Source organism: Euprymna scolopes, chromosome 18 (assembly GCF_053919585.1).
Source record: "Euprymna scolopes isolate OS-2025 chromosome 18, ASM5391958v1, whole genome shotgun sequence".
NCBI lineage: Eukaryota > Metazoa > Mollusca > Cephalopoda > Sepiida > Sepiolidae > Euprymna > Euprymna scolopes.
Genome location: NC_136499.1, coordinates 66,020,462 through 66,045,212, shown reverse-complemented (window position 1 = coordinate 66,045,212; position 24,751 = coordinate 66,020,462). Strand labels below are relative to the sequence as shown.

Here is a 24,751-nt window from a genome sequence, read left to right as displayed (position 1 = left end):
GAAATCTGCATTAATCAAAATATCATATTTAAGCGTATTTTATGACCGGGAAATGCCGGACAGCCTGCTAGTATATATATTAATCATTTTTACAGAAAACATGACCTTAATACTAATTGGAAATCATTATAACTTTCGCCAGAGTGATGATCCCTCTCCATAGAGAAAAAAAAATTTATATAAATATATATATATATATATATATATATATAAACGGCTATATGACGTTATAAAAAAAAATCTTACTCTCCTTCACAACGCTATGTCCCTCCCCTTTTTTTTTTTTAAATTTCCAATTACTTTTTCGTTTCTTAAATGTCACAGAGTCATACATTTCATTACATAAAAAATATATTTTCAAATATTTGTACTGGTATTTTGTTTTCTTAATTTCATTCATCCAGAGGAAGTCTTGCAATAAAGACGAAACGTTGATGAATACATAACTTGGTTTGTTCTTTTTCATGTTTCTCTCTCTCTCTCTCTCTCTCTATATATATATATATATATATATATATATATATATATATATATATATATAATCATTCAAACACTACCGTGTTTGAATATATGGTTAAGTGACAGTTTTAGTCATTTAGAACTGCTTTAAAGCTTCACCGCTCACTCATTTTTCGACCAAATTTCAAACAATTATTACAGTTTATAGATCGTCTTCTCAGCTATAATGTGAACATTTTTTTGCAATGTTCGTTCAGTAAAATAAAAGTTATGATGAATTTACTGATATTCAAAATCGTAAAATAACATAAGGAGGTGAGTGACGAGTTTTATGACTGATTTCCATAGCAACCACGTCGCTTCAGCGACTACTGTTGTTACCAATTCACCGCTCTCGCGAAAAGAGAAGTAACAAGTAAAACAGAGAGAATGAAAGAATGAAAGGGAGATAATTGGGGGGGGGCTATTGAAAGCAGACGAGTGTCGTTCATTGTTATTACATATGTGTACGTTATGTTTATGGGGGCAAAAAACTAAGACTGAAATTAAACAAAGTACAAGTGAATTTACTGGAAGCTTGGAAAAATCATGGATTACAATACAAAAATACGAGCATGAAAAGTAATATGGTTAAGCTTAAATATGGAAAAGTAAAGAACTAGTTGTCTCATTCCCAGCAAAAACAAAGAGAGAAAAAAAAAAGAGAAAAATATTACTAAATAGGAAAATATTTTAATGTATTTTATAACATGAATGACATTTCACAACATTCGTCATTTCATTGGATAATTTTCTTTTAAAAAATTAATTGGCTGAAAAGAATAATAGTTTTTTCGGATTCGACATTATTGTGTATGTACAGAAGATATTTTCTAATAAGCATATGGATGTAAAAATAATTTTCAAATGATTATAAAATTCAACTTGTTTTCATTTATACATAATCTTTTTTAATTTTTGAGGGCATATTTTTATACAGTAAGCATACAACGGATCATTAAAAAAAATAATGCATGTTTATTAAAAGAGATAGAAGGAGAGAGAAAGGAATTGAAGTTACAAGGTTAAAAAGTGTTTTTTTTTTTTTTTTTTTACAAAAAACAAAAATTACAAGCTGGGTCTCTTGGCTAACCTGGTTTATATGAAAGTCTATCTTTTATGCAATTGCTCAATCTTGGGGGATTACATAAAGAATTTGCATATTGGAAAAGAACATTTTCTTTTTAGAAATGAAGATTTAGTAAAGGAAAACAGTTTTTTTTTTCTTGAAAATAATCTTTGTTTGCCTCTCTCTCTCTCTCTCTCTCTCTCTCTTTCTCTCTCTCTCTCTCTCTCTCTTTCTCTCTCTCTCTATATATATATATATATATACACACACAATGCAAGTAAAATGTAATCATATATACGCATTATATACGCTTCATAGTGAAAAAAATGGTGTAGAGGTAAGAGATGTTGATAGCTGACCTAGCTTTAAACACTTGCCACATCTAGCCACACTGAAGAGTCATGGTACATCGAAACTACCATCCATGGATGAATATATGTTTTTGATTTTGAAAATTTATTTCCGACACCATACAGTATGTTATTTTATTTAAATCATAGGATATTAGACACAAGATTAAGAGTTGGCTTGATGAAAATGTTTCTTTGGAACGAACTGGATTTGAATTTAGTACTCCTAGGTCTTCAGTCCATATTGTTAACCACTTAGCCACAATGATACACAGTATATTATGCCTAAACTGCTTTCTTGCTGATGTTCTTGTTTGCGCAGATAATATTACTAAACAAGTGATTATTTAGTCCATGTGGTTTAAAACCAATCATTTTTTTTTCACTTTGTGGTATTCTTTGGCTTATTTCCAACCCCGTGGACTAAATAATCGCTTGTTTAGTAATATTATCTATGTAAACAATAACATCACCAAAAAAGCACTCAATGCATATATATGTTAGAAAAAGTTTTAACTCAAACTAATGCAATATTTCAAGACTACATAACACAAAATTTATTAGTAAATAAAATTAATCCCTATGATGTAATAATAGTGATAAAGAATTTCTGAAACATGTACAGATGAAGAAATGTTCTTGAATCTTGATTTTTGGACCATGGTTACAAAATATTGTGTTGTAAATTTTGTATACTACTGAATTTATATATAATTTTTGGGAAGTCAAGTTATCCAGTAAATCTTTACTGTGTTTACATAATAGAGCTCAATAATTGCTAGAGCTGAATATTTAGTATACATTTTTATTTATATAAACATTATTTGCTACACATTTACAGACATATTTCAGCTATGGGTGTAAATCAACTGAGCTTCTTAAAGCCAACCTCTTGATATAAAGAAAAGGATGATAATGAGAAATTCCCCTCACAAGTCATGATCACATGACATGCATTGTATTAAAAAATAATTTTTAATTTTATTTATAAGTTTTGAATTCGATTAAAACTTGCCGAGATGCATTTTTACTGCAATCATTCTGCAGTAGGATAATTTACTGATTACTTTATGTATATCTATAACATTTAACATATTCCGGTTTCTTACCAAACAATTCAGCCATTTCAATGAATTACTTCAAGAAATAAAAATCCTATTTAAAAAATACTTTAACGATTATATTAAATCTTCTAGAATGCATTCTGTTTTAATATTTTAAACTCTAAGTTGGTTATTGATAACATATAATGTTATCAATAAGTGTTACGATTTAAATTTGTAATTATTTCTTTTAACCAACACAGTGAAGAGGAAGGCATACATTCATGGCGAATCCCTATTATTGATTAATACAACCACATATATTCAAACAGTAAGAAATATTACCGGTCATCATATGCATGCAATTTCTTTCACTATACGTTTTGAATTAACTCAGAAAATTTTCTTAGTGTATCTCTCTCTCTCTCTCTCTCTATATATATATATATATATATATATATATATATATATATATATATATATATATATATATATATATATACGCATTTTATTTCCTTTTGGTGGATGGATTGTTGCTATTTCTTTTGATGAATTAAGGGCAAAATAGATTCACTGATTAATATGATAATTGATTGATTTTGTGTTACGAAACAGATACTGTCAAGAGTTGTAAGTGTCAACTGAATTAAAGGAATTGTAAGATGGTCAACATCATGAAATTTAGAATATAGACTTCTGTCATACATTATATGCTCTATAATTACATTGAGCTTCTTAAATAAGGATTGGTATATACAAAAAAGAAATATAAGAGAATAAAGAATATTTTCATATATATATATATATATATATATATATATATATATATGAGCAAACAGTTAATAAAATATGTTAAAAAACACTTTGAAATGAGTTAAAAACATATTTAATCTGAAAAGGAAACACTAGATAAATAATATTGAGCTTTTATATCTGGCTGAGATAATTTTATAAATATTAATTCTTCAATATTTATAATTTACTTTAATTTTACCATCTTGGATCATTTTGGTAAATTCAATTGTAATTTTCATTTTATATATATAAATTTATATATATATATATATATATATATATATATATATATATATATATATATATATATATATATATATATATATATATATATTAGGAGGTATATTTGGTAAAAAAAACAGGGGAAAAGTGCTCAATGCGTTAATAGAGCTAAATATGTTTTTAAACATATATTTTTTAAACATATATAATTTAAAAATATATGACTTCTTTAATAATTTGTAGTTTCCAATTTATGTGCTAACCAGCAAAATATATAGTCTGCCTATGAATATAATTTTTCTAACTACTTTCATGTGAGTATAATAGCCATTCTTTGAAACTCAATACAATAAGGAAAAAATTTTAAGTTACCAATTTATATTTATCAAACAATAAATTTGTTGTAAATTCTAATTTACAGAGTTTAAATTCAATTTGCTTAATTATACGTGTATCTTCACACTGACGATTCCCTAAAAAGATGAAACATATGTTAGTGAATAATAATTTAAAATATTATAATATTATTTAATAGCACCGTTTATGGGTGGGTCCTTTTAAAGAAATAAAAATAAACTTCAATGCATTCTTTATAATTCAATAATTTATCTCTTATCTTTATAAATCAATAAGATATCTCTTATCTTATTGCATCATTCCGTTTTCCATATTGGATCGGTTTAAGAAAAACAAAATGGCATCGGCTTTGCTTAAAACAAGCATCGACTTATCTAGAATATTAATTCTATCATGTTTTTTATGCATAAATGTTCGCTTCCATGCAGTGAATATATTTAATTACTGTAGTATTTGTCATTTTATGGTAATTGATGTTGCGTGTATGCGTTCATCCCTGGACTTAATGAGCTAAAATCTATCAGTCATATCAAATCATGCTTGAGAAGTGCTCAACTGAATTCTAATCTATGGTTCATCCTTTGCCAAACTTTCACAAAAAAAAAAACACTCGACTAGCTACAACCACTATATACGATTTCCCCCACTATCTGTGCCTAAATCTAAACGCAGATTCCATAAACAAAGCTTCTTTCCCAGAACTGCCCATCAGTCGAACATTGTTCTGCTGGCCTGCTTCCTAGTTGAATACAACATGGTAGTCTTTAAATTTACTGTAAACAAGTTCTTGTTTAATAAATAATCAAATTCTACCCAATTTACACCATTAACGATTACCACACTACCACCTTATATTCATTAACCTTTATCCTCGAGTGGCCTTCAAGCCTTTATAAGTAGTGACTCCCAAGCAAAAAAAAAAAAAAAATGCATATGGGATCTAACTCATAATGTTAATTAATTTGCATCTTGCTTTACAAAAGGGTAATTTATTAACTGTGTTAGTTGGCTTTTTTAATTCAATGATTGATAAATATTTAATATAGCAAATTAGTTTTGTTTTGGAATATCGTTTTATTTTGTGGATAAATATTTAACAGTTATGTTCAAATATTTTCTTCTCGGTCTTTCCTTTAGGGAGGCCAATCGAATTTTAATTATAAATTATCCCCCTTCCCTATATGCAAACATCATTGCCATTTCTTTTCTTTTTTTCTTTACAATCATATTTAAAAAGATAAATAAATCAGCATCGAAATTCCCAAGATGTTAATGATCGTCTGTATGAATGAATGCGGAAGTTTTTTGTGTTTATAACAAAGTTATGAATAAAATGTTTTGTTATTTAACAAACTTGTTCCAGTGTTCTAAGTAACGAACTTTATGAAGTAATAGCGAGCAAGCAACGAGGAAGAGGGAGATAGGGAAAGAGATGAAAGAAAGGAGAAATACATAAATGCAGAAAGTAAAAGAATACATAGTTTGTTAAAGCAAATCAAATGTAAGTCCCTATTTACTTGTTTCCCCACGAGTAAAAAAGTTCGACAAGTTGAGTTCTTAATGTGGAGGCAAATTCAGCTCCCCAAAATGGGTAGTGGATTGACACAAAAATAAGAATTGTCTCAATCTAAAATGATTTCTCCTTAACTGACCACAGAGAGAGAAAAAAAAACAAAGTGTAGTATCAGAACAGATACTACACTTTACTCCTAAGTTTTCTTTCTCAATAAATTGGAATGGTGGAATGTTTAAGTTCAGGCACCTTACACCTCCTCCAAGAATAGTCACAAATTTCTTTCAATATTTTAACTAATTCGGTATTGCAGGGAAATTTCAAATATATAACGCAACACACACACACACACACACACACACACACACACACACTATTATCATAGATATAAGTCGCCTTGCTAGTTTTAAGTTTAGGCATACAAATGAGGTCAAAGGTTAAAGCTTTGATGTAAAGCAAAAGGAAACAATACCCACTTCACTTTGGGATTTAATATCTTGTAAGTGCTGGGCACAAATTGTAGCTATGAAACTACATACATTGACATATATAATGAAAGATGATATATGCAAGGCTATTAAATGAGAAGCGTATGACTCTCTTAGGACAAGCCCAACCACTTTTATACTTGGTGTTTTGCCTGATTAAACAAAGGCCATTACGCTAATAAAAATGTTTCCGGTTAGAAAGTTGAATGAAAAATCTGTTTTTCACAAATCATAATCGAATTTTACATTAAAAGTTTTTCTCTTTTTGTTTTATCTATCATAACTGAATAGTGTCAAAGTCGCACCCAATAAAATAGAATGCAGACTATAGATGTGCAAGGTCCCGTGGCAGAGTGAATAAAGTACTTGATAAAATTCAGTTGTGAGTTACACTCATCTGTAGGTTAAAGGTTCAATCCCCAGTGCCTGCAACACTAAAAAATACAACTGCAAATTACTTCTGACTTTTACCAAGTCATGGCTGACAGAATAATTTGAAATTCTGTGAAAATTCTTGAGTTCAACAGAAAGATTCTCTACTTTGACAAGATACATCTGAAAAAAGGTCAGAGGTTACATTGACCAAAACGCAAATCTAACACTCAAAAAGAAAACTATGATTATTATTATTTTTTTTGTATCATGAATTACAGAGTCTTTCAAATTGTTGTATTTTGTGTTAATATTTTACAATATTTTAAATCATTGAATAATAAATATTAATCGCATTTTTTCCTTACAAACCTTTTATTCGTATACTTATAAATACGAATAAAAGGCTTTTAACACGAAATGCGTTACTTTGAAAGACAATGTAATTCATAATACAAAAAATAATTACCAAACCTCATCTCAAAAATATACAAACATCATATCAAAAAAGCAGAATGGACCGGGATTTATTTAAAAAAAAAAAAAAAAAAAAATAGATTTGGCGCTATTTTTCACCATTCACCAAAAACTTCCAGTGTGAATGCATCTGAATATGGTCAGAGGTTACATCGGCCAAAACATTGTGAAAAAAATTAACTAAGATGAGAACAATAGTCCACCCAATTAAAATAATACAAAAAATAATTATCAAGCCTCATCTCCAAAAATAACGTAATTCAGTTCAAACAAAGATTTACTGACATTTGGGCAGATTGCATTCATTTCATTGGTGGGACACATTCGGTCCGTCCACAATTGTTCTCAGCCCATATGTTCAGTCATGTTATAAGTTTTCATTTGATTGCTTTAACGAGGTATCCCAAGCCAAAATTTTATTTTCCCTTTTTAAAACAAACAATGGTACCAAATTTATTTTGATAACACAATTAGTCACCAAATAATAACTGCTCAAAGTTTGTTTGAAATGAGAAAATTTGCCATCTTATGTGCTATTAGTCTATCCGTCAATTTTTACAGTGCAGGCTTTAAACAAGTGGAAAATCTTTACATATGTAACGATATCTGGTGTTAAATGAAAATTAATCATAATAAAGCAATAATTATTAGATCAAGTCAGCTTAAACTTTGAACCAAAACTCATTATCTCTATAAAAAAAAGTGATCCATAGTACAGTAAATATTAAGCTAGATTTTTCTTTTAATAGTAAACTAATAAAAACACTCAAATTTGAATCAATGTTTTAAAAAGTGTTTTTATTTTTTTGTTTCTTCACGCCAATTGACACTTAAGAATATCCATTCACATTTTTTCATGCTCAGTTTGTAACTTTCACTATTTATTCAATATTAAAAATTTTAATAAAACAATCAAAAGTATTTTTTTTAAAAAATGCAATGAAAATATAACCATAAACTACTAATCTGTGATTTTTAGAGTGTGAAGTTACCCCTTAGTTGTTGTTACTCTCACGTTCACTATTACCCATTATTACAATTGTCAAAATATTTTTGTGCAAATAGAATTTAGCAATTACATGTAACTTATTTACAAAATTTATGCCTACAAAACAACCAAATAGGAATTTACACTATGATAAATATTTGAAGATAGTCTTATTGTCCAAGAATCAATTTTTATAGTGTATAACTAAAAATGCTGATTTTGAACAAGTGAAGAATCTTTACAATGTAATATCTCCTGGTAAATGAAAATTAATCATAATAAACCAATGATTATTAGATCAAATAAGTAAACATTGAACAAAACTTATTATCTGTCAAGTAAAAATAATCTATAGTACAGTAAATATTAAGTTAGATTTTTCTTTTAATAGTAAACCAATAAAAATCATTCAAATATGAACTATGTAAAAAAAAAAAAAAAAAAAATGGAAACACAATTTGATCATATGGCAAAAATATAATGCACTCAAGTTTTTAACTTTGAGTATTTTTTTATGAAGGACTACTTGTTTTGTCTATCATACAATAAATTACTTGGCATTTACTGGTTCTTTTTGTTTGGAGGTTTTTTTCAGACTCGACACCGGTAGGTTTTCTGGTGCTCGTCACCAATCCGTTTCAGCTGTATCCCTCACAACTCTATGTCATCAACATTAAAATGTATTGCATTTCTTTTCTCTTGGGATAGAATTGAATAATGTTGTATTATTTTTTATTTGTATTATTTTTGGTACTCCTTGGGCGTTGAGTTCCATGGCGACCAACAGAAAAAACAAGCGTCGCTCCCTTCCTGACACATGCGCACATAACGATTATTTGTCACATTATTTATTTATTTTGAAAAAAAGTTTTACTCTTTATGAATATTAAAAGAAAAAAGTTACTAAACATTTATTAATAATGTCTCACTTTTACAGACATTTGTTTTTAAATTTCTTTTTAAATGACGACTTTTTATCGACTTTTTTTTTTTAATAGCATTTGCGGATGGGTAAAAAACGAAAAAAATAACTAAACCATTTACTGATAATTTTTCACTTTTACAAATATTTTTAACAAATAAATGTTATCAAAGTCAAGATAAGTTACTTTTCTACCTAATTGGATAAGTTTTTTGTGTTTTTCTTTAATGTAAAATGCTTATTCGGTTCGAAAAACGAATTATGTTGAACACTGCCGATAAAAGTCATCATTTAAAAAGAAATTTAAAAACAAATGTCTGTAAAAGTGAGACATTATTAATAATAATCGTTTAGTTACTACGACAATGTCAGTAAATAAAAAAAATGTTACGTGTGCATGCGTCAGGAAGAGAGCGACGCTTGTTTTTTTCTGCTGATCGCCATGGAACTCAACACCCAAGGAGTGCCATATTTTTTTTATATATATAAACATAATTTGTTTACCTTTTCACCCAGATATGAAACCTCCATCTAATCTCTCGTAGCTTGGTTGTTACTTAGCATAATTTGCTTTTTTTCTTTTTTTAAGAGTATATTTATGTCCAAATGCTTTCTATTTTGTAAGTTTATTAAGTCTATGACTCTTCTTAAGGTCTTAGTAAACTCCTTGTTTCTGTCCTGTTTTCATTTTGTATTTACGTGTTTCTAAAGCAATTCTTTTTCATTTCTTTTCAGTGTTACCTTTGTTAATAATCAGTAAACCTGTGTATAAAATATACCATGCCTCAGAGTCTTGACTGTCGATAAGAGGTTATGCTAACTGTCCGACTGTCGCATATTTTCTGTGAAATACATGCATCCCAGAGACAGCAAACAACTTAAAACTCACCATGTTGACAAGTGACTACTTTTTTAAGATTGGATTAGAAAGACAAACAATATCATGCACATTAAATTGACAAACACCAACATTAAAATGTAAATGACCTGTCACTGAAAATAGTAACCTAATTTGAGGTCACTTGGAAAAATAACTATTAATGACATAAGAGAAAAAATAAAAATAATAAAGAGAAAATATTAAATTTTGTTTACATTCAAACTTTATTAATTTATTAGGCCCCACTCTTCTATAAACAGGATACTAAACAATTTCTTTTCAAAATCTATAAGATAATATATAATAATACTGCTTGCTGCATTACTTTGAAGGAAGGATAAAATTCATCTATATTCATCAATTGCTCTCCAAGAGTTGTTGGAACCTTCTTAAGAATTTGTAAAATTTGCTAAAATTCTATTTGTTTGATAATGCATGAACTCTTATGAATTAGTTTTATAATAGTAAGCTATTAATTATTGCCAAAAGTGCAGTGTAACTCTTTGTGTGAACTGCTTTTTCTCCTCATCATAATGTGTAAGTCTTTTCTTGAATGTATAGCTTCTTGATTTCTAAAATATATCACATGTACACAGTATCCTATTCATAGGAGAGTCACTATTTCATTTTCTTAGTAAAATAATAATAAAAAAAAACTTTTTTCCTTTCAATTTATGTATTTTAATCCGCTTTTAGTCATTGCACAAAGTTTTGACTCAATAGTAAAAACATTTAGATACCCTTGTACTTAGGTTAAAATAAACTAGAAAATAAATGAGACATTACAAGTTGAAATTGAAAAGAATTTCGCTATATTTACACATTTTTTGCACATTAAACTGACTGATTTATGATACCTACTTTGCATGCATGCTGGAAGAAAAACTTCTTCTGCTTATTAAAAAAACCCAAGGGTGTCTGAGTATTTTGTAATTGTATTGCAATAGTTTTTTTTCTTTTTTAAACTCTTTTTTTTTTATCCAAACACGGTATGGCATATTGCGACTTGGTTATAAAGGACTATTATTTGTGATCATATCTAACAGGAGATTGTGTAGAGTTGAGTACCAAGATGCCTGTTTACATTACATTTAAATTTCTGTATGCCAGTATACGAGGGGCGTGCAATAAGTAATGCCCCTGACCCACTTCCCATACCAGTAGAGCAACGAAACTTGGCACAGTTATTAGTCTTTCTCTACATAGGAACCACCCAGAGTTATGCATTTCTCCCATCATTTGATGCAGCTCTGAAGATTGTTTTTATAGAACACCCCAGGTTGGTCCTCCAACCACGACGTAACTTCAGAAATCAAGGCTGCATCATCTGGGAAACGCTTTCCTTTCAAAAATAACTTCATGGCTGGGAAGAGGTGAAAGTCAGAGAGTGCAAGGTCAGGAGAGTAGGGAGGATGGGGAAGGATTTCATAACCACACGCCCATGCTTCTGATCTGGCGACATGCGAGTTGTGGACCAGAGCGTTGTCCTGCAGGAGGAAGGTACCTTTACTGATATTGCCCCGCCTCTTGATTTTGATAGCTTCCCCTAATTTCCTCAAAACTGAAGCATAATAAGTTCCTGTAATTGTGGTACCCTTTGCAAGGAAATCTGTCATCACTACTCCGTCCTGGTCCTAGAAGACTGTGAGCATGACTTTGCCAGCAGAGGGCTGCACCCTTGCCTTCTTTGGAGTGAGTGAGTCCAAGTGCTTCCTTTGCACTGACTGGGCTTTGGTCTCTGGATCATAGTGATGGACCCAGGTTTCATCTTGTGTAATCAGTCTTTTGAAAAACTTTGACTCATCTTCTTGCCACATCTCCAAATTCATCCTCGAGCACTCGACACGTTCTCACTTCTGGAATGGTGTGAGCAACCTGGGAATCCATCTGGCAGACACCTTATGCATATGCAAATGTTTATGAATGATAGTTTCCACAAACCCTGTACTAATCTTGGGCTATTTGGCGAATAGTAATGCGCCGATCTTCCAAAATGGCAGCCTCAACTTGACGGACAGATGCCTCATCAATGGCAGAAGGGGGGGGGGGGCAGGTCTGGGAGCTGTTTCCAGACTTCCGGCCATGTTTGAATTCATGATGCCAGCGTTTTACAAGGTCATATGATGGGGTATTATCACCATAAGTTTCTTTCATTTCATCAAAAGTCTCCTGTGGTGTGCGTTCTTTCAAATACAAAAACCGGATCATTGCTCGACATTCAACACCTGACTCAGTTCAAACACCTGTAAAACAGAAACCACAATTAGTTCAGAGCTGTAATTTGCCACATAACCCGCAGAGATATAAATCATTGCACATGCAAAATTTCAGCTAGATCAGACAACTGGAAGTGAGTCAGGGGCATTACTTATTGCACGCTCCTCGTAGTCAGGGAAGCAGGAAACAAAGAGAGAATTCCAAAGTTTAGCAATTCGAAGGGAAAAATATTAAAGTAGAGGCTTTCTGGCATTTAAGAGGTGGGATTTTGCTGTTTGTGGCGTTAATTGGGAGTATGTAAGTCAAAAGGAAACGTGCTGAAAGTTCAGAGCACATTGCATTAAAGTACTTGTAAAACATTCACAGGGATGCAACATTGCTGTGATGGGACAGAGGTTGGAGCTTGGCCCATAGTGCAGAACTTATTAGATTTGAGATTTATTTTTGGACCCTGAATAAGAAGGATAAACTAATGATAGATGCACCAGACCAGATATGGCAACAATACTTCATGCATAGGCGAATTGTGGCAATGTAGAGATATAGGATACTCTCAAGTGCAAGTAATTTTCTAGCACAGTAAAGAGAGCCTACATTCTTTTCAGCAGTCTTGGAAATTTCTCCAATATATTTGTTCCAATTGATGTTGCCTGTGAATATTAATCCAAAGCGTTTGAATGATGAGCTCTCAGGCAGGGTGTATTTGTCATAGCAATCAGTGATTTAGAAGTTTTTTTGTTGCTAAAGGAAAAAAGTTTAGTTTTAGTAGCACTAAATGTTACCCTTCATTTACAGACCAATTCTATTATAATCTGAAGGTCATTTTCTAAATTTTCTGTTATTGCCTTGGATATATGTAGATTTGTTGTTGTTGTTTTTTTTTGTTTGTTTGTTTTTTTTCATATCTATTATAAAGCGTAGTATCATCAGCAAATATACCCATCTCAGACACAATTAATCAGAGAGGTTGTTCATGAATATCAGAAATAATAAGGATCCAAGAAGCGACCTTTGAGCATTAATATCAAGTTGCTTGGATTTACAACCATTGAGGACAACCTAAATTTTTCTCTTGTCTAACAAGGATCTGATTATGTCGAGTATTCGTCCACAAATACTAATAGCATACCAACCAGTAAACAAAGAAAAATTAGTTCAGAACATTAAAATCTAGGCGCGTCATACAATTTAAAAGATTAATTACTTTTTGGTGGCTGCCATGAGAAGAGAATAAAATAAATATACATATATAAAAAAAAAAAAAAAAGCAAATTATTTACTGTAATATTATTGCAAGTCATTATATATGTCAAAAACATCTTATTCAAATGACAAATTCTTTTTTCTATATTTATGAATGTTAACAACATCACTGGAAGTATTTCTACTTCAAAAATACAATGTGTTGACAAAATCTAAATCTCAAATTATAAAATCCGACATCTAACATATGAGCTCATTTTTTAATGAGCTTTTTAACAAAAGGTTTATACATTTATTAATTATCATCATGCTCAGTTTTACATGCTAGCAGGTGTTGTACTTAAGTTCATATGCACAGATGTGGAAATATATCTGATATTGATTAGATAAAGACTTAATATTAATCTATATAAATAAAACTGAAATGTGTTTAACTGCTAAACCCTTAAACTACTGGTGTTTTTGTTGAGATAAGTGTTTTCAATTTTAATCATACTTTTTATTTTTAGATTCAAATATTAATAACTCCATTTTATTTCAGTATTTAATTTATGTATTTCTGTTTTATTAAATGCTAGCTTTTTTTTTTTCTCGTCCATAAATGTTTATTTATCTACCAAGTTGATTGCAAAAAAAGATTACGAATTTGTACTCATTCTTAGTTCGTGAGAGGGGAATCTATCACTATACTTTCCCTTAAACACGTCCGTTGGACTTTTATTAAGTAGAATACTTAATAGTTTTTTTGTTTTTTTTTAATGGAGAGTAGAAAACGCATTGTGGGTGCGTTATCGGCAGCTCCTGTTACTCTCGCTTCTTCTTATTTGTCCCTCAGTCCTCATTTTTTTAATGAGTGATTTTTCTGACAAAGGGAGAAGAAAAAGCTGTTTTCTAGGTTGGCAGTATTTTGCGCGAATAGTTGGCAGAGATGGTGAAAATTTTCTGTTTCTATGTCTATCCTTGTAGCCATGTCACTAGTAAGGGTGCTGGAGGTAAACGTTTTGTCTGGGCTGACATTATCCGCCTGATAGTCAGGGACCCGAACCTTGGATTAACCACCAAGGAGGCTGTCCTATCAGCAGGTGCAAAGTACTGGAGCTGCTGTATTGCCATTTGGTGAATGGATTCTGGACCATGCAGTAGCTTCTGGTGGGGCCTCTTGATGCCATACTAGTGGGTAATTGTTACGGCTTTACCTTATCATTAGCTACAGATAAAAAAAAAAAAAATCTTCGTTTCTTTTTCTCTCTTAGTTTCCCCTTTCTGTCCTGCTCTAAGTAAATCTGACGACCTAGTCCACAAATTCCAAAATTCATTCATCATGACAAGTTTCAAGAAAAAATACACGATTAAACCTGGTTCTCCAACTTCCAACGTAGACCCCTACTACCATGTCTCCTTCTCCAACATCAGGGGTCTACGTTCTAACCTTCCAGAGGTTGAAACCCAATTACAGGAGACTAAACCAGACCTTTTATTTTTAAGTGAAACTGGCATTGGACAGGCTATTTCCCTAAATGAGTTTGCAATTAAAGGATACTCTAACTTAACTTCTAAATCTGACCCCCAAGATCGCCATGGGCATGGAATTTGTGCCTATATTAGGGATAACTTTCCATGTGGTAGGGACATCTCCCGGGAAGATCCTAACTTACCCTATATGTGCTTCCGGGTTGCTTTAGCTCACACTACGGCATTTATATTTACTCTCTATCGCCCTCATAACAGCGGAGTTACTATCTTTCAAAGCATATCTAAGAAAATTGACCAAGTCTTATCTGCTTATCCTTCAGCTAACATTCACGTATGTGGTGACTTCAATGTTCACAACGTCGAATGGTTGACCCACTCTAACAAGATCGATGATGAGGGAAGGTTCTGTCATGATTTCTCCATTGCCTATGACCTCACTCAGATTGTTCAGGAACCCACCCGTGTGCCCGACAATGATGGCCAGTATGCGAGCCTACTAGACCTTTTTCTCACAACTTGCCCTGAACTATGTTCAGTTTCTGTTCTGTCGCCTCTTGGCTCTTCCGACCACTCTGTTGTATCAATTAAGATAAAAATGAAATGTAATAAGTCCCCAGACGTACCTCTCCATCGTACAGTATATCGATACACTAAGGCTGACTGGGATAGCTTCCGTACATTTATATCTGATCTACCTCTGCGTTCCATGTTTAAAAAGGATGTGTCCTCTATAGCATTAGACCTGACGGAATGGTTAATTGTAGGTATTGACCGTTTCATACCCTCGAAAAAGTTTCAGCAAAAACCTAACAGCCAGCCATGGTTCTCTCCAGAATGTGCTGCTGCCATTGCGCACAGAAATCACTTTTTCCACTGTTTCCAACGTAATAGATGTATGAAAACTAAAGCCGCTTTCAGGACTGCCAGCAACCATTGTAAGAAAGTAATAAAGAATGCAAGAGAGTTGTATGCTCAATCTGTTAAGTCCAAAGTAGCTGAGCAGCGGCTTGGTTCCCACCAGTTTTGGCAAATAGCAAACAGAATCATGAACAGAAGCGTGTGCTCCATCCCAACTATTATCAATGGACCTGAGGTAATCTCGTCAGCATCAGACAAAGCCAAACTCTTTGTCAAGAACTTTGCAGCTAATTTTACCCTTTGCGATCAAGGCTGCCAACCCCCAATATTTCCTCCTGTATCAGAAAACACGCTATGTGATATACGTATATCTGTACGTGATGTTGCCAAGCTAATCAAAAACCTTGATTCCAGTAAAGCAACTGGCCCTGACGGCATCCCAATTATAGTACTCAAAAAACTTCAACCTGAACTAGCGCCCATACTTACAAAACTGTTTAAACGTTGTCTTAAGGAGAATAGTTTCCCATCTCCCTGGAAAATTTCATCAGTATGCCCTGTATTTAAGAATTCAGGTGATCGCTCATCCCCCTCTCAGTACAGGCCAATAAGTCTCCTGTGCGTCATGAGTAAGTTGCTGGAATCTGTGTTAAATACTGAAGTAATCAACCATCTCAACAAAAATAACCTTCTTAGTGACACTCAATATGGTTTCCATTCTGCTAGATCTACAGCAGATGTGCTTACAGTTATATCTCATAGGATTAGCAAATCTCTCGACGGAGGCAACCTTTCTAGGGCAATTGCTCTTGACATATCTAAGGCCTTTGATAGGGTATGGCATAAAGGTTTACTTCATAAGATCTCTAGCTATGGTATTGCTGGAAATGTCTTCTCAATTATTAAATCATTTCTTTCTGATAGGTTCATAAGAGTAGTAGTTGAGGGGCAAAAATCAGAAGCTCACAGTATTAATGCCAGTGTCCCTCAGGGGTCCATCCTGGGCCCAACTCTTTTCCTGATCTACATTAATGATCTTCCAAATCACATCCTTACATCATTTGTAGACATCTATGCTGACGACACTACCATTTATGGTAGCACATCTAAGACAGTAAACGACCAAGTTCTCTCCAATTCTCTCTCCTCTGATCTTGAGCACGTAGTACAATGGGGTAAAGAATGGCTGGTTACTTTTAATGCATCTAAAACCAAGCTTCTCTCTTTACATCATCAACATTCTGATCCACATCTGACATCAATTGAAATGAATGGCTCTCGTCTTCAGGAGGCCTCAAGTTTTGACAAACTTCTGGGCTTGACCATTACTCCTGATCTTAAATGGAATACGTACATCAAATCTGTTGCCAAGGCCGCTGGAAAAATGGTGGGATCTTTCTATCGATCCAGTAGATATCTCACTGCTGATGCTATTCTCTATCTATATAAGAGCCAGGTACGTCCAAGGATGGAATACTGTTGCCACATCTGGGCAGGAGCTGCTAGAAAGGACTTGGCCTGCCTTGATAGAGTTCAAAATAGACTTCGTAGCCTCGTAGGAGATGTCCTTTTCTCTTCCTTGCAACCTTTATCTCACAGAAGAGATGTTGCGAGTTTGTCTCTGATGTATCGTTATTTTCATGGACAGTGTTCGAATAAGCTTCAATCTATGGTCCCCCTTGCCAAACTTTCACAAGAAACACTCGTCTAGCTGTAAACACTATCAATAATTCCCCCCACTCTTTATCTGTGCCTAAACCTAAACGTAGATTCCATGAACAAAGCTTTTTTCTTAGAACTGCACGCCTGTGGAGTTGTCTTCCGTTTTCCTGCTTTCCGGCTGACTACAATATGGTTGTCTTCAAGTCTAACGTAAATAAGTTCTTGATGAGCCGTTCCATATAAGTTATCAACTTTACCAAATTTTCATTACTAATGATTACTATAATGTCCAATTTCTACTGCACACTCTTTAACCCTTATCCTTGAGTGGCCTCTTGGCCTTGATAATGTGGTGATGCCTATGTAAAAAAAAAAAAAAAAAAATACTGAAATTAACAGAAAGAGTGGTTTATTAATGAGTCAATGTTCGTATATATATATATATATATATATATATATATATATATATATATATATATATATATATATATATATATATTTTCCCACCTTTAATATATATATATATATATATATATATATATATATATATATATATATATTGCTCTGTAATAATAACTACGAAATCTGCAGAATTTAAAATATATTTAAGTGTATTTTACGATCAGCAAGGTCGGGCGCCTTCTCTCTGCTAGTTGATGCAATAAAATAGGTGATTACAGATTTTCTGATTTTTCCCACCTTTAATAAAAAAAATTTTTTAAATAATAATCTCACTTAAGTATAAAAAAAATAAAAAATTACAATTAAACTAAAATAAATAGTACTAATAATAAAATTAGAATTATAATTTGTTGTGACTATGCTCAGGCATCTGTCTGCAAGCTTCATTATTTTCAAAATGGCAGCCATCTTGATTTTGCATTCCGCGTGACGGTGTCATTTTGTAGTCCTTGTTTTGAGAAAGGAAAGTTTCTCCTAAAATGATTAAAAGAATTCCACACTCTCGGATATTTTATTACAATCTGGCAGTAAGTATCATATTTACTGATTTGATATGTTAAAGATCTCTCGAAAAATAAATTGATATGAAGATTCATAATCTAAAATATTGCTGTTCATTTTTGTTCACTCTTTCCCCATTTGTATCCATAGTTATCAGCCTTCATAAATAGCTACTTATTTGATTATACACACACGTACATACAGAGGCCCCCCAGTGTTGGTCGATCGTAAAATATGCTTTAATATGATATTTTAATTCATGCAGATTTTGTATTTATTATTATAGAACCAATACTCTATCGATTATTATATCATACCCAAATTATAGCAGTGATTTCAAAAGTAATTAAAAAAAGAATAGGACTTGGATGCAATCAGCTAGAATCGAAACCAAAACATTTAGCGCTCCAGCCTTAATTGTTATCATTTGAACTATCATCAGATGGATAAGAAATACTTAAAAATGAACCCACATCAATGTATAAATGTATATTTGTGCATGTGTACATGAAGAGCACCTTAAGTCGATATGCGCCTGCCACGTTCCAATTTGTTTTAAATTTTGACCCCTTAGCAGCTATTTTTTACCAGCTACAAAAATCAAATAGAATTTGTTCTACAGATCCAAATACCCTATACATCAAGTTTCAAGCCTGTAGACTAAAAAATTGACAGGAGTTTGGTAAAGATCATTCCTCAGACAGATAAGATGGCTTATATATGTATAACAGTTTATTCCAAAGGTTTATGTTATTTTATTTATTTAAGTGTTGACATCATCACTTAAAGCTATTTCTATTTCACAAACACAATTTGTCTAAACGGAAAAGTCCACGAATTTTTAAGACATTCAATATTTGAGTATATTTTTCTAGGAATGAATTTGTTAGTAAAAAGTAGTTTATAGAGTAATTATTACTATATATATATATATATATATATATATATATATATAGGGTGAGCCAAAAGTAGGTGGACAGCATTTTAAATAGGTTTATGTATCAGTTACATTAATGCAATTCTTTACCATAACTATAATCCTAACCTGCCCACCTGCTTTTGGCTCACCCTGTATATATTTTTTTTTTTTTTTATTACATTTTCACCCCAAACAAGGCAAATTGCCACTTTGGTGTAGGGGGCTACTATCAGGGGCAACAACTACTGGGGTACTATGTAGGGATTTGGGCAGCAAGGTGTCGGTTCACGTTACACTTGAACTTCTGCACGTCAGTACTGTTGGGGAAGCAGGGACTTAGGATGGAATTCCAGAGTCTAGCGGTTCTGGGGAAGAAACTATTGGAGTAAAAAGATCTTTTACATCTAGGGATCTCTACAGTGTGGGGGTGGGATTTAGCAGCCTGTCGGGTTTGTCGAGGGTGCACACGTCGTGGGGGCACAAGTGATTGCAGTTCGTCAGAGCATTCACCACTAAAATACTTGTAGAAAAGGCAGAGGGATGCAACATTTCGTCGATGGGACAGAGGCTGAAGCTTAGATGCCAGTTCAGGGCCTATCAGGTTTGCGACTCTCTTTTGAACCTTGTCAAGGAGCGAGAGACTAGTAGCAGATGCACCAGCCCAGATGTGGCAGCAATACTCCATACATGGGCGAATGGTGGCCTTATAGAGGTACAGGATACTTTCGGGTGTTAGTAGTTTTCTAGCACGGTAGAGAGAGCCCACCTTTCTTGCAGCGGCCCCGGCAATGCCTTCAATGTAATTGTTCCAACTCATGTTTCCTGTGAACGTTAGGCCAAGGAGTTTGAAAGATGGACTCTCAGATAAAGAGTCGTTGGCCATTGCTATGGGTGGTAGAAATGTTGTGTTTTTAGGAGAAATGACCAGCATGTTCAATTATGTATGTTAGAACTTATATATTAGTTTGATTGTGCATCAATACATGCGGTAGCATTAACATCTAAATCTGATACACAAGACCGCCATGGGCATGGAATATGTGCCTACATTAAAGATGGCTTCATCTCTAGAGAAGATCCTAATTTACCTTATATGTGCTTTCGGGTTGCACTTGCTTACACCACTGCATTTATATTTGCCCTCTATCGGTCTCATAACAGTGGAGTTACTATCTTTAAGAGTATATCTGAGAAAATAGACCACATCCTGTCTGCACATCCCTCGGCTAACATTCACATCTGTGATGACTTCAACGTCCATAACGTGGAATGGCTGACCCACTCAAATAAGACAGACGATGAGGGGAGGTTCTGTCATGATTTTGCCATTGCTTATGACCTCACTTAGATTGTTCGCGAGCCCACCTGTGTGCCCAATACTACAGGTCAGTATGCAAGCCTTCTAGACCTTTTTCTCTCCACTTCCCCTGAGCTATGTTCATGTTCCGTTCTTTCTCCTCTAGGATCCTCCGACCACTCCGTCGTATCAGTTAAGATAAAAATGAAATGTAATAAGTCCCCAGATGTACCCCTCCACCATACTGCATACCGATACTCCATGGCTGACTGGGATAGTTTCCGTACATTCATATCTGATCTACCTCTGCATTCCATGTTTAAAAAGGATGTGTCCTCTATAGTATCAGACCTGACCGAATGGTTAATTGTAGGCATAGACCGATTCATACCATCTAAAAGATTCCAACAAAAACCTAACAGCCAGCCATGGTTCTCCCCAAAATATGCTGCTGCCATCGCACACAGAAATCACTTTTTCCATAGCTACCAACGTAATAGATGTACTGAGACTAAAGCTGCTTTCAGGAATGCCATCAACCACTGTAAAAGAGTAATAAAAAATGCAAGAGAGCTATATGCTCAGTCTGTTAAATCCAAAGTAGCTTGGTTCCCATCAGTTTTGGCAAATAACAAATAGGATCCTGAACAGAAGTGTGCGACCTGAGGTTATCTCGTCAGCATCAAACAAGGCCAAACTATTTGTCAAGAACTTTGCAGCTAATTCTACCCTATGCGATGAAGGCCATCAACTCCCCATATTTCCTCCTATAACACAGAACACGCTAGGTAACATACAAATATCTGTGCATGAGATCTCCAAGCTAATCAAGAACTTTGATTCCAGTAAAGCAACTGGCCCTAACGGCATCCCAATTATAGTGTTAAAAAAGCCTCAACCAGAACTTGCTCCCATACTTACGAAACTGTTTAAGCGTTGCCTTAAGGAGAAGTGCTTTCCAACACCTTGGAAAACCTCATCAGTATGCCCTGTATTTAAGAATTCAGGTGATAAGTCATCTCCCTCTCAGCACAGACCAATAAGTCTCCTGTGTGTCATGAGTAAGTTGCTGGAATCCATATTAAATAGAGAAATAGTCAACCACCTCAGCAGAAATAACCTTCTTAGTGACACGTAATATGGTTTCCATTCTGCTAGATCTACAGCAGATGTGCTAACGGTTATATCTCATAGGATTAGTGAATCTCTTGACAAAGGCTTCCTTTCTAGGGCAATTGCTCTTGACATATCAAAGGCCTTCGACAAGGTATGGCATAAACTTCACAAGATTTCCAGCTATGGTTATAACTGGAAATTTTTTCTCTATCATGAAATCATTTCTCTCTGATAGGCTCATAAGAGTAGTGGTAGATGGACAAAAATCAGAGGCCTGCAGCATTAATGCTGGAGTCTCTCAGGGGTCCATCCTGGGCTGAACTCTCTTCCTGATCTACATCAATGATCTCCCTAAATGCACACTTAAATCATTCGTTGACATCTATGCTGATGACACGACCATCTACGGCAACACATCAAAGGCTGTAAATGACAAAGTTCTCTCTGATTTTCTCTCCTCTGATCTCGACCGCGTGGTTCAGTGGGGGAAGACATGGCTGGTTACCTTTAATGCATCTAAAACCAAACTCCTATCTTTACATCATCAACGCTCTGATCCCCATCTGGCATCAATTGAAATAGATGGCTCTCGTCTAGGAGAAGCCCCATGTTTTGATAAGCTTCTGGGCTTGACCTTTACTCCTGATCTGAAATGGAACATGCACATCAAGTCTGTTGTCAAGGTCGCTGGAAAGATGGTGGGATCCTTCTACCGCTCCAGAAGATATCTCACTACTGATACAATTCTCTATCTATATAAAAGCCAAGTACGTCCAAGGATGGAATACTGCTGACATATCTGAGCAGGAGCTGCTAAAAACAGCCTATCCTGCCTTGACAGAGACAAAATAGACTTTGTGGCTTAGTGGGGAGATGCTAATTCAAACCTACGTCACTTCCGGTTTGGCGGTGGATGTAACAGCAAAGATGTCACATTATTTTCACGTTCTTTTCCTCTTTGCAGGACGGGTTTGAACTTGCCTGCCTACTACCACCTTTTTTTTTTTTTTTTTTTTGCTTAACACACACCTCAAAAAACACCCAAACAACGCCGGGCACCTAGGTTAGTTGATTATAAACATGAGTTGAGAAGTAATAAAAAAAAGTTTGCTAACTTCTTCATGTACAGTCAGCTACTTTGTTTTTCAATCTAATAAATTTGCAGACAATTTTGTGTGACATTTTTATCTATGTATTATTAGACGTTTTAGCCTGCTTAAAACAGGCAAAAGTTATAGCCCGTTGACTTAGAATGAGTACTTTATGTCAAATTGATGGCTGAATATGGTTAAACTTGTGCTCATTTTTTGCATTAAATACTAACCACTATTAACCCTTAACTGTGTATCGAACAGATACCATAATACTTAGTTCGCTACACCTTATTATAAAGGTTCATACAAAATTTCAGCCAGATTGACCCAGTAGTTTTCAAGAAGACTTCTAGAGTAAATGTAGACTAATAAATGTGTATGAGGAGATTTAAAACATAGAATGAAATTTCAGATAAAAATGGATTAGTTAGTATATGGATTCAGCAGATAAGGATTTAAACAGCTTATTTAAAATAACAAGCTGAGCATGCAAGTGAAAAATTTACTTTCACCATAACTAATGTTTGTGTAAAATTTCCAAAGAAATTCAAGGTGTGGTTATTGAGAAAAAGTGCGAATGGATAAATGATTTGGGGACAATTTATCCCTATAATGTCCCCTAGGGGGGCAACCAGAGTTGTCCTGGAAAATTCGAAAATTTACTTTCACCATGACTAATGTTTATGCAAAAATTTTTAAAAATCCAAGGCGTGGTTATTGAGAAAAGTGCAAACAAACAGACGAATGGGAGTGAATTACTAGGTTCAATCCCTTCTCTGTCGGAGGGGGGAGGCAATAATATAGGCATCTCTAAAGTCAACCAAGACTTTGGTTGTGTAATCGATCTCATTTACTGTCGGTTAAATGATAACCAATATTTCAATCATGTAACCAACCTTAATTAAGGGTAAATGGAGTAATGTTCAATGCAGTAGCTAATGAATGAAAAAGGAGCACTCAAGTTGCCTTCAACTATAGTTGATCACTTTACTCTTTTTTTTCTGTTTTTTTTTTGTTTTTGTTTTTTTTTTACATGCAAAATGATTGACTTTAGAGACGCATCTAGGTTATTATTTTATCATGTTACATATTCATATTCACTAATTCCATGAATGCGTATATGAATCTTACATATACACACAATAATATGTGCTAATTTTTGTTCATGACGTGTCCGTATAATTTACGGGCCTATAGACCCAACACCCAGAAAGTCTATCCCAAGAAATGGTGCATATTTGGAGTCAGGGTAATTTAAGAGTGTTTTTATTTATTTATTTTTTATTTATTTATTATTTTTTTCCATTGGTATGTGGCACAAATTTAAGCCAACTACTTCTTACCATTAGCTAATGGAAAATAAGAAAAATAATAAAAGTAAAGTTATAGTAAATAACTTCTTTTTTTTTTTAAGTTTGAATTTCAACATTTTATTAACAATTAGTTACTTAGATCCAACGTTGCTCGGGATGCAATGAAGTAATTTTAGGTTTTAATTTAAAAAAAAATTTTTGTTGACATACAATATAAAATAAAATTTTACTTTATATTATCTGAACTACTATTCTCATCTTGGATGTTATTCTCGAAATGTTTTAGTCAATATCTTCAGGTGTATTTTGTCGAACTCTTAAAATCTTTCTGAAGAACTTGGGAATCTGTACGAAATTTAAAATGAAATCCTTTATTTAATCCATGAAGGTAGCTTGTCCTCACTCAGTCAGCCATGACCGGGTAGCTGTCTTAAGTAATTCATAATTGTATTTTTTAATATTACTCATACTGAGGATTGTACCATTACACTCTATAAGACTGTTACTTAAATCCAGTTATTACTTAGCACTTTTATCCGTGCACCATAGATCCATCAAATAAGTGCTCTTCTGTCATTATGTATATCTGTGCTCGATTTTATTTTTTTTTTTTCTTACCATTTCGATTCTCTGTTCGATTATTTTCATCTTTTCTTTTTTTT

The 24,751-nt window shown here is 33.4% G+C and overlaps 1 protein-coding gene across 18 annotated transcripts in view; it reads right to left on the bottom strand.

Moving 5' to 3' along the window:
• The window catches only part of LOC145297650 (SHC-transforming protein 1-like), a 438,749-nt gene that overhangs the window by 168,257 nt on the left and 245,741 nt on the right, over window positions 1-24,751 (bottom strand). Inside the window, exon 1 of one of the 18 annotated variants that reach the window (XM_080143806.1) lies at window positions 9,599-9,800. The exons of 16 other annotated variants lie outside the window; for them this stretch is intronic. The gene's annotated coding sequence lies outside the window, so the exon portion shown is untranslated. Of the gene's footprint in view, window positions 1-9,598; window positions 9,801-24,751 lie in introns of those variants that run through there. One more of the 18 variants, XM_080143791.1, reaches the window with a different exon arrangement.